Source organism: Syngnathoides biaculeatus, chromosome 19 (genome assembly GCF_019802595.1).
Source record: "Syngnathoides biaculeatus isolate LvHL_M chromosome 19, ASM1980259v1, whole genome shotgun sequence".
Taxonomy (NCBI): domain Eukaryota; kingdom Metazoa; phylum Chordata; class Actinopteri; order Syngnathiformes; family Syngnathidae; genus Syngnathoides; species Syngnathoides biaculeatus.
The window spans coordinates 12,961,426-12,976,627 of NC_084658.1; the positions used below are offsets into that span (position 1 = coordinate 12,961,426).

A 15,202-nucleotide genomic window follows, 5' to 3' on the forward strand; every position below is an offset into this window, starting at 1 on the left:
CGGCTTCAAACAGGCTCAATTCTGGGTTCATTTTGAACACTCACTTACCAAATGTGGTTCCTGCGCTTCCCGTTTAGGCACCTGAACGGAATGAAATTTGACAGGCTGTGTGATATCGTCAAATCTGCCTTTGCAGCAGCTCGCCCGGGTGTGTTACTTTTGCCTTAATTCACACGTCTCCCTCCATCTCGCTCATCCGCTTAGCTGACCGCCGAGCACGGGCGTGCGGCTGTTCAATATTTCATGCTTTTTCACGACTTTCTTTTGTCAAGTTTAAGGAGGTGTGAAGAGCACAACATGTCCCCGGAGGAGCACTCGGCGAGAATGAAGGCAAGTCCAAAGCGCAAAGAGTCGTGTCAGCCCCCCGCAAAGATTTTTTTTTTTGCAGTAGATCACCGGAAATGCACACGGGACCTTTCGCACTCAAGCAAATGTAAAGTGGAACGTGTTAAACTCATAGAGGAAGGCATTTAAAAACAAGCTTTCACGAGTTTTGTAGTCATAAAAAATGGAGCTGTCGTAATGTTGCCACCTCAAATGGGCCAACAGTTGAAAGGGGGGAGGGTTATTACTTCAACTTGTGTTTGATTTTGTTGTACGGGCAATGTGTATTTTTGAACAGAGTGCAGCATCACAGTATAACAGTATTAATAGTCATGTATTCTTAATCCTCTGCAAGGAGATGAGCCGCCGTGTATATCGTACTGTATATCAGTTTAATTTTTTAAATTGTATTTAATCATGCTCTTACTTTGTTTTTATAAGGTACAATATTTTAGAGCGCTATTGGTACCATTGATTTTTTTTTTTTTTTAATTAAAAAAAAAATCTACAATTTTTTGGGGGTGAGGTGTGAGGCTGGAACGCATTAAAGACATTTCTGGTCATTTCATTAGGGAGAGCTCAGTTGAAATATGAGTGATTTGCATGGAGTGCACGGTCACACAAGAAATTAATAATTTCTCAAGGCACCACTCTTATGTGTTCAAGCCTCATAAGAAGCTAATGAAAGATGATATTCATATTTCAGGCAGGATTCAACATGTTTCCAGTCAGAGTTGTTCGGGAAAAAAAAAAGAAAGGGGAAAAAAAGTGAGCGGGAGATGAAGTCTTCAAGCGAACATCAAACGTTCAGAGACGTCCCCGCGGACCGTTGCTCGAGCCTCGATGAAAAATGTGAGGTGGGAACATACTTAAATCTTTCAGTGTAACCCGGATCATCCCCGGAGTCTTGAGTTGTTTTAATTGAGGCATCAGAGAGGGTTGGAGCTTATGCGGCAAAGTAAATATACAGTGGAACGTCACAGTTATTAAAATTTAGGGTTGCGCCAACATTTTCAGGAGTGAAAAAAAAAAAAATAGTCCTTAAACGTCTCACACCTTTGCACCTCAGTAGCCGGTGTCAAACTTTGGCGAAAGTACAAGAAGAACATGAGAAGGGACTACAAGTACAGGAAAAATTAATTTATCTCAAACGCCACAAAATGCAAAACGCTGCCTAAGTAGGAAATGAGGACAGGAATTGGTATTAAGGAAGTATGCAGAAGTGATACATCAAATTTGGTTGAAGTACGTTTGACTGTTGTTATTGCTTACAGAAGCTACTCACCAGTTACTCAGTAGTCTTACTCAAGTAATGACATGGAGTTATATATTTTACCTGAGTAATAATAACTTGCTCAGTACTCAAGTATATATTTCTTGGCTGCTCCAAGCTCCTCGGGACCCATAATTTAATCAGGAAGGATGTCTCTGTGTGACAGCTACATTGGCGTCTCTATTAAGGTAACACGATACATTATTAATGTCACATGCAGAAGCTTCACGATAAAGATTGATGTAATCATAAGATGATAAAGTCAGCGCGGTGCATGTGCGTCCCATTGTCAAACAATGGCCTGGGCGACGAGTTTCACGGGTAAACAATGCGCGCAACGCTCGCCGTTCAAGGTTAAATTGGTTTGAAACCGTGACAGGCACGTACTGCAACAGCTCTGTGTCATCTTTCATATGTTTTCAGCAACCTTCCTCCATATGAATTATTGATAACTCAGCTGGGCTGTTGCATGCTGAGCCGGAGCTGGGCTCATCGGAGACGCAAAAGGTGGACCGGATCCGCAATGGAAGCGTCTCAAGCGGAGCGTAGATGTGCAGAGCTTCGGTTCCGGGTGGGTGTTTCCGCTCAAATGGCCGACTTCAAATATTTAATGATGATGATGATATATAATGATGCTGTGAAAATGATTACTTGTACAATAAACCGACGCGTAAATTGGATCGCCAACTTGGTGCCCACGGCCAAGCAATTGATATTTGAACACAAGCAGTGGAGCAACCCATGTAGACAGATAATAAACCCACACATACATGCATGTATTCTTTGTCCTCTGTGAAGAACAACTAATATTACAGACTCAAGGTACAGTGTATCCATAAGTGTATAATACTACTGAATTAGAAAGTAGAATATTCTAAAGTGCTATTTCTCTGAATATTTTTGGGGGGGGGCTGGAATGGATTACTGTAATTTCCATTGTCATTTGAATAGCAGGTAAGCCACAGTATGTTGTCGTTTAATGGTCGCGATGTAAAAATGTATTGCAGTGGAACATGATGTCCGCCGGGATTCATGACGGGAAAAAAAGTCAACCCACGACAACAGCAAATAATTGCGCGCCATACATTTTCCTTTGCCTGCTTTTGATCGCTGTTAAGTCTGGGGGGGGGGGGGGTGACTCACCGACTTCATTGACATAGCCGCACAACATCTTGATGGATGACCGGAAATGAAATCGTTGAATGCTGGCCATGAGGACAATTAAGAGCCTCCAACCCCAAATAAACAGCACGGCGATTCCCACATGTGCAGTCGCGTTTCATCCTACGTAAATGTATCCGTTGGGTCGCAGCGGCCTGCTGCCACTTCAGATATGCGTTGTTATGTATCTAAGTATGCGGGGAATCAACTCACACACACACACACACCACCGCCTACGCATATCCCTTTACATGGGTAAAAACATCCATCCAGTATCTGAGCTGCTTATCCTCACAATTGTTGCGGGAGTACCAGTGCCTATTCCAGCCATCTTCGAGCAGGAGGCAGCTCTCTGAACTGGTTGCCGGCCAATCGCACGGCAAACATAAATAATTAACCATTCGCAGTCACATTCACACCTAGGGGCAATTTACAGTCTTCAATTAACCGACCGTGCATGTTTTTGGGGATATGGGGGGGCTGTTCTTCCCGCGCCTGCCACAAACTCAAAAAACATGCACTGATTGGACACTCTAAATTGCCCCTAGGTGTGATTGTGAGTGCGACTGTTGTCTGTCTCCATGTGCCCTACAATTGGCTGGCGACCAGTTCAGGGTGTACCCCGCCTCCTCCCCGATGGCAGCTGGGATCGGCTCCGGCACTTGACTCAAATTCAGTTGGTGGTGGCGCATATTCCAGCCAATAATCTGACAGTTTGGCAAGAACCCGAGTCGCCAAATCCAGGCCATGTTTTGCCTCGCACTCATCATGTGTCGCTTGTGCTCTCTCTCTCTCTCTCTCTCTCCCTCCCTCTTTCTCTCTCTCTCTCTCTCTCTCTCTCTCTTTCTCTTTCACACACACACACACACACACACACATGGTGCGTGATGCCAACGCAGCCCAACACACGGAGCGATGCAGGGGGACACCGCGACGGCGCGCCGGACCCGGCCGCACAAGTGACGTCTTACTACCGCATCCGCGCCGCAGTCACCTCACGGCGAAGGAATACCGCGCAGGGCTTCCCTCCTCGCCCGACAGACACCGAGCCGCGTTGCCAAGGTAAGAGAACCTGCAAGAAAAATCTTCAGCACGCTTTCTCCGCTCCGATCACTTGGGGAATATCGCGCAAATGGTTCTCAGAAGGGAATCCTGTTTATTTCATTGATCATGGTGAATTAAAGCTTTAAACAAAGTTTTTTTTCATTTTTTTTATGCTTTCCATTTATTCACTACGCGTTGATTGATCCAATCAACCTGCGCTCACGCTTGCTTCATGCCTATCGCTTTATTTTCCACGGAAGAGTGCCAAACAGGTTTGGGTTGATCGCTAGAGATGTGTGGAAAAAGTGCTGGAAGTGGCATCTGCAACGCATTCTAAGTGTTTATTAGTCGCGCATTCCAGGTGACTTCATTAGATTGGCAGTTGAGGCAGAGTGCAAATGCGACTGGAAATCAGCGCGGGGGGGGGGGGGGCGGCTTCAAGCCTTGTCGATAAGGTCAATTGCAGAGCGGATGGCGCGGTGTGAGCTCGAATTCACACTAGCACATAATCACCGTTTCGTTTTGAGCTCCGCTGCCGATCCGCTTCAAATGTGAACACGTTCGCGCCGAACTAAATGGAGACGACTGACAATGTAAGGCCAGCATCGAAATTGTGCGAGTAGTATCACGATTTTGCTCACAGCAGTCGCAAAGCTCCATATTTTGTGCGCAAAATATACACAAGAGCCACCAAAATGAATACTTGCCAAGTGTTGTTTTTTAATTTTTGGTGGTGAGGAAAGAGACGACGCAAAAATTGGACATATGATCGCATCTCCTTCGCAGTAGTTGTATTCTTTCTTGGTTTAAGGTCAGAAGAACTCAAAAGATAGCTCGAAGAGTTTTCTTTTGTTTAGCAGGTTCTGTGCTAATGTTGTCATAAACTGTCATGATCGGTCTTGCCGTATCCTTGCGACCGGTAGATTGCTTTGTGGCGTTTTGGGTCACTCGTAATTCTTGTACTGTGCCAAAAGAAAATGAACCGGGGCAAATTTTGCAAACTGATTCGTGGCAGAAAAAAAAAGAGAACTTTAGGAGGTAAAGACACTTGTTGGCCAATCACAAAAACATAGCAATTGTAGTTTCTCGTGCATTTTAAGCGGTCCTATTTCTCTCATCAGTTATCATCCATCATCATCATCATCATCAATCTTTTTCTCTTGCAAGTTCATTCAGGTTTTTGGCACCCACGAGCCTCCTTGCAAATTGCCCCGTGCGTCCCGTGTGATTCCCGCCACTAATAAGAAAATGAAAACTCGCCGTCAGAGTAGCGGCCCGTGAAATTCGTCAGGTGCAAATGAACAGCGCCACATCTGTAAATGGACTCGCTGGATCGACTCCAGCTGCGACGGAAATGGATCGCTTGTCTGATTTGAAACGCGGAGCCGGTTTGCCGAACTGGCAGAGGCCGTTAAGGACCCCCCACCGTAAACAAATTCATTTCTTATTTTATTGAATCAAGGCACATGTTCTACATTAGGGGGGGAAAAAAATCTCCAAATGAGTGAAATTGGATAATTTCCTGCAGCACACCTGATGATCTTTCACGGCACATTGGCTGGGAATTGTTGTATTAATGTGTATATGGAGTGTGTGTGTAGGGGGGGGGTGTTATTGTGACTCCAGCAAGATTCAAGGATGCAAGGAACGACGGGGGCGAAGAGGTCAGCCGGGGATGGAGAAACCGTTTAGTGGATTAGCAAACGCAAGCGCGTGTTTTGGGGTGACGCACAACAGGAACGCCGAGCCGCATTCAACAGCGCAACTAATGAGATGCGGAGCAAGAAGCGTATTTAATGATTTTCACTCCCTCTTTAACTTTATCTTTTCTCGCCTGCTCCCGGTGAAAAGCACTGTAAGGCAGACGTTTTTTTTTTTTTTTTAAATCTGGAAGACACAGCCTGGAATCGGTTGATCTTTCTTATTCGCCGAGTGTTTCACCCCCACCCTTAAACATGACAGTTAGATGCAGCGCTCCCCACTCCTCCCCCCGTTAAGGATCAGCATCTCGCTGCGGCGGCGGCGCCGGCCTAGTGTCGTAGCCATCATTAGCTGCCTTCGCGTCTTCGCATGTCAGATAACGATGGGCTCTGTGCTGAATTTGCCACCTTTTTGCCTTTGCTTCATTAGCCCCCCTACCCCATTTCCCCCGCTGCCAATACTCCTCCTCGTGTCCTACCTGCGCAGCTAGTCGTCCTTACAGATCTCGAGAATTGTAGAATTCGCATATGCCATTCCCCTTCATGTTTGTGGTTCACTGTTGACAGATTCACCTGTTAGCGTTTTTGTGGTACCTATCTCATGCTACATACCGAAAAACCCAAATTCTGGGTTTTTGTGCTGAAACACCCAAGTATACGAGTACAGTATAGATGCCTCGGTTCCTCGCAGAGGATAGAGAATACATGACTGAGTGTACTAATGTTACATTGAATGTCTCAATGTGTTGCTGCACTGTTTGTGTTGTAATATTTCATTCAGGGTTTATACAGTACCCCCCTTCCCCGCCATACTTGGGATTTTTTTTTTACCTTTTTTTTCCTCTCGATTGTTTAATTGGGTTCACGGGTCACAAAACCAGGCCGTACCTAGTAAGAAATTATTTGCCTCACGCTGTGCAACAGATCTCCTTCACGCAGAGTGGACCAGTCGTTTGTAAAATCTTATTTTTAATGTTAAAACAAACTGGAATTCCAGATGAAATTCTACTGGGTTCCACTGAAGATGAGGCCAGCGGTGACGCCAATATTGTAATGTAACCTGGAAATGGTTTAACAATGAGCCACATATTTTTATTATTTTTTTTTATTATTTTGCAGCGATGTTATAGCCATTACTCATAACTTGTCCCGCCTCAGATTTTATTATTTCAAGGCCACGAGTCGCAGCGGCGTTTTTAACAATGCCAGGGATGACAGCGCTGATGACTCAGCAAGCGTGCGTATCCTCGCTTCCGGGGCCGTTCCCGACTCTTTGGCTGCATTTTAATTGCGGCCAAAGAGGAGTCCCATTTCCAGACCGTCGTCCTCTCGACGGCGGAGAACAGGACATCTTCTGTTACTCCCAATTTGGCTGGAAGCGACTCCATACTGCACCGCCCGTGCACACTTCGCCGCTCAGATGGGTCGTACGGGAGCTGTCAGCGGGCCGCTTTAATTCACTCCTCCTCACAAACAAGCAAGGCAAACAAGCCGAGTGTTACCCTCAGGAAACCTGTGGAAGAACTTGGCGGTGTTTTTTTTTTTTTTTCCTGCTACAGTTTGTAACGTCTCGAGAGCAAGATGAACTTCCCTGTGAAAACACTTTGGCTTACTCATTCTCCATAACTGAGAATCAATTTATATCTTAACGCACTAATCCCTATTCTTTTGAGATTATCTGATGTTTTGAGGAATTTGAGGGTTAGAAAATACACTTTATACTGCTTCTTAAATACCCTGTGTGGGGGATTCAAAATGTTTTCCAATAAGAGACGCAAACAGTTAACAACATCCCCCGCGAAACACTTTTATAATTACTTACATGAACTCATTCACTGTTTATATTTAACTAGAATCCAACCGTTCACTGCCACTGACGAATATATCCGTCAGGTACTTATTTCAGTGGGTAGGCATGTAAGACGAACCCACTTCTGTGCAATTCAAGCCTCCCGTAAATTCCACCAACAGCTCGGGCCAAACGTACGTAGCTCCAAAATCGGTCTCTCGCCACATACATCCTTGAGACCAATTTCATATTGATACAGTGCTTTGGTGGCATCTTCACATGTTCCAGAAAGAACGAACAAATGAATTTGCAAAGAGAAACCCGCAAACAGGCCGGGGATTACTGCACATCCTCTCCAATGCCAGGAGTTTCCTGTATTCTGTACACAAATGTGAGTTTCGGAGGCCATCCAAAAAGCCCGATATTGGGCTTCAGATGAAGAGTTGCTGAGGTCACCGCGCTGCTTATACGCTAATCTGCCGAGGGGGTGGGGGGGTATTCTGTGTATGGAGCATCTTTTAAGTCGCATGCTATCGCATCAGTGATGTGGAGCGTTGTTTACCTTTGCAGCTTCCCTTCATACCCGCTCGTGGCTACAGGCTTGACTTGGGACTCTGCACCTGTTTTTCTTTTTTTTTTTTTTTTTATGTTGTTGTGTCCATTATGCAGAAATCAGCAGTCCGGCGGTGCCGTCCTTTGAGGCTCAGCTGCTGTTTACAAATCGTTTGACGAACAGACTGCATTTCTCTTAACCCACTCAAATGTTTGCTCTCGGGGAGTGAATAATACTTTATGATTTTGCTTTTCTGTGAGTCAACTAATGTGAACTAATGTCAGCAACTGACGCCCCGCCAAAAAATGTTTCCTCCGGGAAATAGTTTGACGTAGTCGCATGACCTGATCAACATCGGCATCTATATGAGGAACACCCCGTAAGAATTTCAGGAGCGATGCACAGTAACATACTCTTGCAGTACGTCATAGACTACTTTAGACTACTTCAGTGTATGATTCTCTCATTCTGCAGTGAGCACATAATAAAATCGGCCAAGCTTGAGTTATAGCCATTCCGGAAACTAATTTAATCATAGATATGGAATTCCTAACAATCTCCAGCATGCACTGCAGATTGCAGATTCAACTCCTGCTGTAGCAATGGGAAAGTTGACGCTAGTGTTTTATCGTTCATGTTAGTTGTGTAGTTGTTGTATGTTGTGTATGTGTTCCCCTTACACGTCGGGCACCATTTTGCACGCACTGCCTCACCTTTCACCAGGATGTAGTCAACTCCTCTGTAGATATAAAGACAAACCGCCAGGATTGTCAAGGGGTACAAAGTCATTCCCGGTAGGGAACGCAAAGGGAAGGCAGGGATCTTTGTTTGCCTTCCAGCTACCGAAGCATGCGCTGACTGCGAAAGGCCACGAGCATTGTCGGCTAGCACAATTCACCGGGGAAGGGGGGGGGGGGCTTTGTCCAGAATTCCGCAGAGACGCATGCAAAGTTCTTTCTGTGTCAGAATCAGCTGCTGCATGCTAAGTGCTGTTTTTGCTACAGCACTCAGGCAGCCGTGAAGCTTGTTAGTTCAAACGCAAACTGACTGCTCACTGACTCGCTTGACGGGTCAGCTTTATTGACTAGCGAGTTGTCGGTGAGTGCCCGCTCAAGGGGGGGGGGGAGGTGCAGAAGTGACCCAAGTAAATGTTCAGGTCTTTACTTTATGTGTCGGTTTGTTAACGGAATAGCCATGTCTAAAAATAGCATCACGCCCTGTACTTTTTTTTTTCTTTTTTTTATGCTTCCGTCTTTGTATCAAACAGCGTTTGCATGGTAAAGCCCCAGGCTGACATCTACATGCAGACCGAAGCGCGAGGAAGCTTTTAGATGGCCTGTCTCCTCTCCTGCCAGTGATCGGAGGAGATGGCTGACATCTCTCTTGAAAGGACGCTGACAGGATCTAACGGTTTTGACAGGAGCGCATAAAGATTCTGGAATACGCGGAAAGTTATATTGACGAGCGGAGACTAGAAGGCAACAAACGCTGTCCAGTAAACGATGCGGAATAGATTACATGCATGTTATCTGGAACAAAATTGGATCAACAGCAATTGTTAACACTCTACTGATAATTTGGATTAAAGGTATGTACCACCGGTCGGTGCTGGAGCAAGGCTCCCACTAATAAAACAAAAACTACTGTCTAGTCGCTACCGTCAAAATATTGCTACATAGGTCCTCCGTGTGAAAAATATATCGGAACCACTGAAGTATAGCATAACGGGAGCGTTTTGTAGCCGTCATTCCTCGAGTTTATGTCAATGAACTTGAGTTCAGCGCTCATCGGCTACTGTGGCACCACGCCGCAGTTCGTTTTGCCAAATACCGCGGCGGCTGTTGCTGTAGGAGGAGGCCTTTGATGAATCAGGGTTGTGACGAAGATCCGCCCGAAGCCGAGGGCTGACGTGCGCTGTCGAGTGGTGGGCGAGCGTGTGATCACAGTTACATTCGGCCAAAGTGTTGTTTCGCAAAGGCCTTGCGCGTCACTGATCCGCAGGGCTATGTTGTCGGTAGTAGCTATCTTAAATACCAACCTTGAATCTTGGAATCCTAAAGGGAAGGCGCTCATTGATAAAGCTGTTTTGTGCCCTTAGAGTTCCGCGCGCTACCGAGTTCCGTTCAAGTTGTCGGCGTTGCCGTGGGAGGGCCAGACCGTCACGTGACCCACGCATCCTAGAAAGTCTCCGTGAGCACGGCTCGGGTTTATTTCAAGCGAGGAGCTTTATTTAAGAAGCCATCGGCTGAGATAAGCCGCCAAAAGGTCCGGCTCGAAATGGAATCGAGGAGACTATTTGAGGAAGAGCCCCGGTTTAAGCGCTTGGATGTGTGTGTGCGTGTGTGTGTGTGTGTGTGGGGGGGGGGGGGGGGGGTCTAGCCAAGGCGATAAGGGTTGGCGCAACAATGGTAATTATAAAAGGGAAATATTTTGCAATGGCAGGCGTTATCATTGATCCCTAACTTTTTGAATGGGAAACACCATTCTGTCAAGTCAGCGGAAAGGATCGCACTTGCGGTCTCGCTTTCGTCCTCCTCACAAGGATGTCCTGCAAATCCAAATCCAAAGTGCCGTCAGCAGAAGCTGGAAGCTTCTCCATTGTTCTTGGCTCCATTGTGTGACTGTATTAACTCAACTTGGAGTGATTAAAAACAAGCCTATCGGGGTCCTTCACACACCTCAAACTCAACCGGCCTATCGCAGCAAAACCCAAAACCATCGGCGGGGGGACTCGAGTCACTTGACTCGACTTAGATTTAAGTCACTTGCTTGGCTCACCTTCTCGACTTTGACTTTAATGATACGACTTGATTAAAAAACAAAAATTCACGTTAAGACTGGCACTTGAGACTTACTCACAGTATGACCAACTGACCAAAACTAACCGAGATGGAGATTTGTAATTATGTAATTATTACTTTGTAATAAGTAATCTACAGGAGGTCTTTTGACCCCGGTTGAAGAACCATTGTTTACATGTACATTCTCCAGTGCACGTGTAGTACATACAGTAATCCCATTTTCAGTATTAATACTACATCTATGATAAAAAAGAGCAGATTTCACAACAGCATTAATAATAATCGATTTCCGTTTGATACTGAAGCCCAGCTTTGGGAGACATAATTACTTCAGCAATGAGGTGGCTGGGATTCTTTTAACCTTTCCCATCAATAATGGAAGGGGTTCCAGATTGTGTGGCGGGTGTTTATGTAGGCGAACCGGGAGGAAAGGCGAGGCCCCAAAACTCTGCCAGATTTCATTTCACGCTCCGCAGAGCTCCGCCTCAGAGACAGTGACATTTACATGGCCCTCCATAGCGCAGCGTCTTGCTGCAGGCCCAAGGCGCTGGCTAAATCAGGCACGAGGGCCCGTGAACGAGGGACCGCGGCGGGGGGGGGGGGGGTGTTTATTACATGATGATATCATCATTATCGTGCTTGCTATGTGTTGATCTGTTCCTATAAATGATGATTGCAGTAATGGGCAGCATAAAATGAGCAACCTCCCACAACATATTAAAACACTCCTTCCTCATTCTGTTGGTATTTGTTGTTGTTGTTGTTCAGGCCTTTCTTAACCAAAGCTCAGCTGGTCATCTCTCATCGTAAAGCTCGTGAGGCTAGTTAACCCCTTCTTGCCCGGCTTTGCCCTGCTCGCCGCTAATCTGATTAGCTCTCCACCTCCAATATCTTACGTCCAAGACGGCACGAGAGCTTCTGCTCCACACTGACATCTTAAATGGCTCTCATTCATGATGCTAAATGTTGTAGATTACAAATCGTTGGGAAAATATATACGTGTGCAGAAGTATGTTGATGTGGTTCTTATTGACTGATATTTTTTATGTATCGCGGTGGAGATGAGTTTAGCTTGGGTTGTTAGTGGAAGTTCCAGAGTCTCTGCTGAGTGACTATTAAAAGGCTCATGCGAACAAACGGCAGAGGCAATTATGCTTTATCGAATTGAAAAGCAAATGGTTTTCATTTTCTGTTGCATTACTTTGTCAAATGTGAACTCCGAGGCAAAGTACCACAGACTGCAGATAATGATCTTATTGAGAGCTGTTTACGTATTCTATTGCATTATGATCAATATTTATATTTTCAATACTCTATAGTATTTATGGTAAAATAAAAACCCGCAAAGAAAGCCAACATTAAACTGTAATTCGCATAGTCGAGCTAGAGCTATTATACAAAAATATATCTGTACAATATTGGAGATTTTGCACCATGTTTGGCAAGCACTTGAAATCTTTCTCACTTCTGTAAGTGATGCAATCCCTCACTTTGCACCTACTGTACATGGGGGGGGGGGGTGTCTTTCCCACATACCGTATCCGTTGAGAGTACTTTGCTGGCCCATATTCCCACCCCCACCCTTTTCTTTTTTGGTTTCCCGGGGAACCACTTTAATACTTTCCGCGAGCTGGTGTGATATTGTACCTGTTTGTGAGAACGCAGCCTTCGCAACGCTGCGAGGTTTGTAAATGACGGGCTGCCGTCGGGAGCCATGTTTTCGGTAAACATTTGGCGCCGCGACCGCAGTGCGGACACAGGCAGATGGACGCCGTGACTGAGCGCGTGGAGGTCACAGACCACACCGGCTCGGACCGTCGCCCCGTCGATAACGTCCGACCGAGCAGATGACTCGGGTCCAGTAGAAAGCCGTAAATCTGGCTATGGCGCGCATACTCGCCGGCGTAATGAGGTGGTAACAAAGTTATGGATTCATTAGCCGTCATGTGTCCCGGTAGGACTGTGAAGGAAAAGCGAGCTCTGCGAGGTTATCGCATGACAGATGGCGACTGCTTGTGTGTATGTGTCAATGTGTGAATGAGTGAATGCTTGGCGGTGGTGCTCAGGGTTGTTTATCCACACAAACCGGTGCACGGGGGACAAAATGTGATATTCAACACCAATGCTTCTGTTCGCTTTCACGGGAGGTTGAAGGTTTGTTTTTGACACCTCTCTCGTCTGCACTGAGTATTGCGTATTGGGATTCCTGCAGCGGTGATGTTCTACCACGTCGCGGCGTCGTCGCAGTCAAATCGGAATGGAAAGGTTGGCATAATAACTGGTTTTCCTTTCATGGATGTGTTTGACGCAGCGCGTGTGCTATTGGTCTTTTATTTCTTTCATAAAACGACAAACTGATTAGCATCAACGACGGCATTAAAATACAAAGAGAGGAAACAAGAAGGAGGGAGTGTGGCTTGATTGACTCCACTTGACAGAGACTCTCCTCGCTTCACTTTATGACTCCGGGTAGCTATGAAATGAGTGGATTCCACTTCATACCTCCGAGGTCACCTGCAATGGAAAATTAAAATCACAGGAAAGAGCACTCTTCTGATTTTAATTTTTCCATTCATTTCTCCCGCGTAATTTTTGTTTTCTCATTTGTGTATTCCAAAACAATTGATTAATTTTCCAGATCAGCGATTCGGGGGAAAATGCATCTGAATGCCCGTCCACATTAAATTGTTCCAGACTAGACTGGGTTTATAAATCTCTCATTAGCAGATTTCGCAGTACTTTGCACTTTTAATGATGCTGACACATCACAAATGCTGTTTTGTAATGAAATGAAGCGGCAAGAACACAACAGATGCCAAAGAGGCAGGCAGGGAAAGAGACGCGAAGACGGCTCGTCTCCACGGCAAAAGAGAATGGAAGGACGTTGACGGACGGGCGGCTATTTATGACCAATCTTCTTGATGATGGCGAGGCTTTTCAGACTTGTTCCTTTGGTGCAGACGGGACCATCAAATCCGTTAAGATGTAATTTTCTGACACTTCAATGGCACATCAGCGGGTTGTCACTTGGTACCTTTGTATTTCCACAGATAATAGCCAGGAGTCGTTTATTTAGCTGTTATGGAGAAGGCCCTTATTTGTACATTGTTTTGTAAAGATATTAAACAATATTTCTGCTGGACTGTAGACAGATAGTTAAAGAGATCCAACTTTTTCAATTTTCTTCAATATTCCCTCCCACAAGTTGAGGACCCCTCAGCGACGTCACCTTCGCTCTTTTTGTCATTTTTCCTGACCTTTGCTTTTTTTTTTCCTTTGGTTTGTGTGACAGGGAAATTTAGCGCCTAATGCGTAATTACATTAGTGTGGGAGGGGAAAGGTCACAAGTTTTTTACGCACATATGATTTTCAGCACATAATGGACAGACAGCTGGAGGTCAGGCATCAGTCTGTGGCTCGAGCGGTTTGGGCAGTTGCGGAATTAGCCGGCTTGCCGTCCGGTTATTGGTGAACATTTTTTTGGGTGGGTTTTTTTTTTTTTTTTTTTTTTTTTTTTTTTTTTTGCTTTTTTTTTTTCAGGTCACCATTTATGTCTGCGCTCTCTCTGAGCCTTTCCAGAGACGCGGCATTTTCAGTTTGGATAATCTCGATATACGTAATGAGAGTGGTATTGGATTGAGTTCAGGACAGGGGATTTGAGGGAGGGAGGTTTTGCACCCCCCCCCCCTCTTTTTTTGGCAGGAACTTACAAATAGAGAGACAGATGAATGGATGCGCCCACCGCAGCTCGGGGAAAGATTTCAGCACCACGGACAGCGCATCAATGCACAAATTTGTGAGATGACAAAAAAAAGGGCGTAAAGTGGATGGAGTGAGACGTTAGCACGTTATTTTCTCTGTATCCTGTAGATGTATTTTATACTGGGTTAGGTGCGTTTGTCACGAACCTCCGGTAGGGGGGAGGACCCAAATGCAGGACTTCGAGGCAGAGGCATGATGTTCAATGTAGTTTATTCCGGAAACCGAGTCGTACACGGTGTAGCAGTTCGACAAGGCAGAGGTACAGAAACGCTAGGCTAGGCGGGGACCAGAAGATATGCTGCAAGGTCTGAAGACTATGGGGCCAACTAACAACTCAGCAGGACAGGATCGGACAAAAGGGCACAGAATCGCTGTGACTAGGGTTACTCTAAATTCCGCAAAGAGTGGAGAGTCCCACAGGCAGTGAATGCAACTCACTAACGGCAACGAACTGGCCAATGTGAGAAAAACTCCAACTTAAATGCCTTTCTAATTACAGGTGTACACGTGGCCACGCCCCTCTTGGCAGTGGCCAAGTCTTGCTCATGACAGTTCCATATTTTTCAACGCTAGCCACTTAGTGTTGCCTTTTAAATTTGAACGTCACCTTATCTACTCGTGTGACACGCTCACTTCTTTGAGGATTGTGACGAGGATGCTTTCTCTTTCAAACCTGGATATTTCAAAATGAATAGTAGTTGATTCCGGATTATAGCATCTGACATCTACTGCCATATCCAATGTGCGCGCCATCCGGACTGTCAGTTTCTTTTCTCTACAGAACGCCGATACACG

General features: G+C 45.6%; 1 protein-coding gene across 27 annotated transcripts in view; it reads left to right on the top strand.

Annotated features, from left to right (window-relative positions):
• Positions 1–15,202, top strand: part of dlgap1b (discs, large (Drosophila) homolog-associated protein 1b) — a 131,801-nt gene that overhangs the window by 63,666 nt on the left and 52,933 nt on the right. For 23 of the 27 annotated variants that reach the window (XM_061805474.1, XM_061805451.1, XM_061805466.1 and 20 more), the window contains 5 exons: positions 78–148; positions 273–334; positions 1,035–1,176; positions 2,021–2,168; positions 3,658–3,820. The gene's annotated coding sequence lies outside the window, so the exon portion shown is untranslated. Of the gene's footprint in view, positions 1–77; positions 149–272; positions 335–1,034; positions 1,182–2,020; positions 2,169–3,657; positions 3,821–9,130; positions 9,433–15,202 lie in introns of those variants that run through there. The other 4 variants (XM_061805473.1, XM_061805472.1, XM_061805450.1 and 1 more) reach the window with 3 other exon arrangements.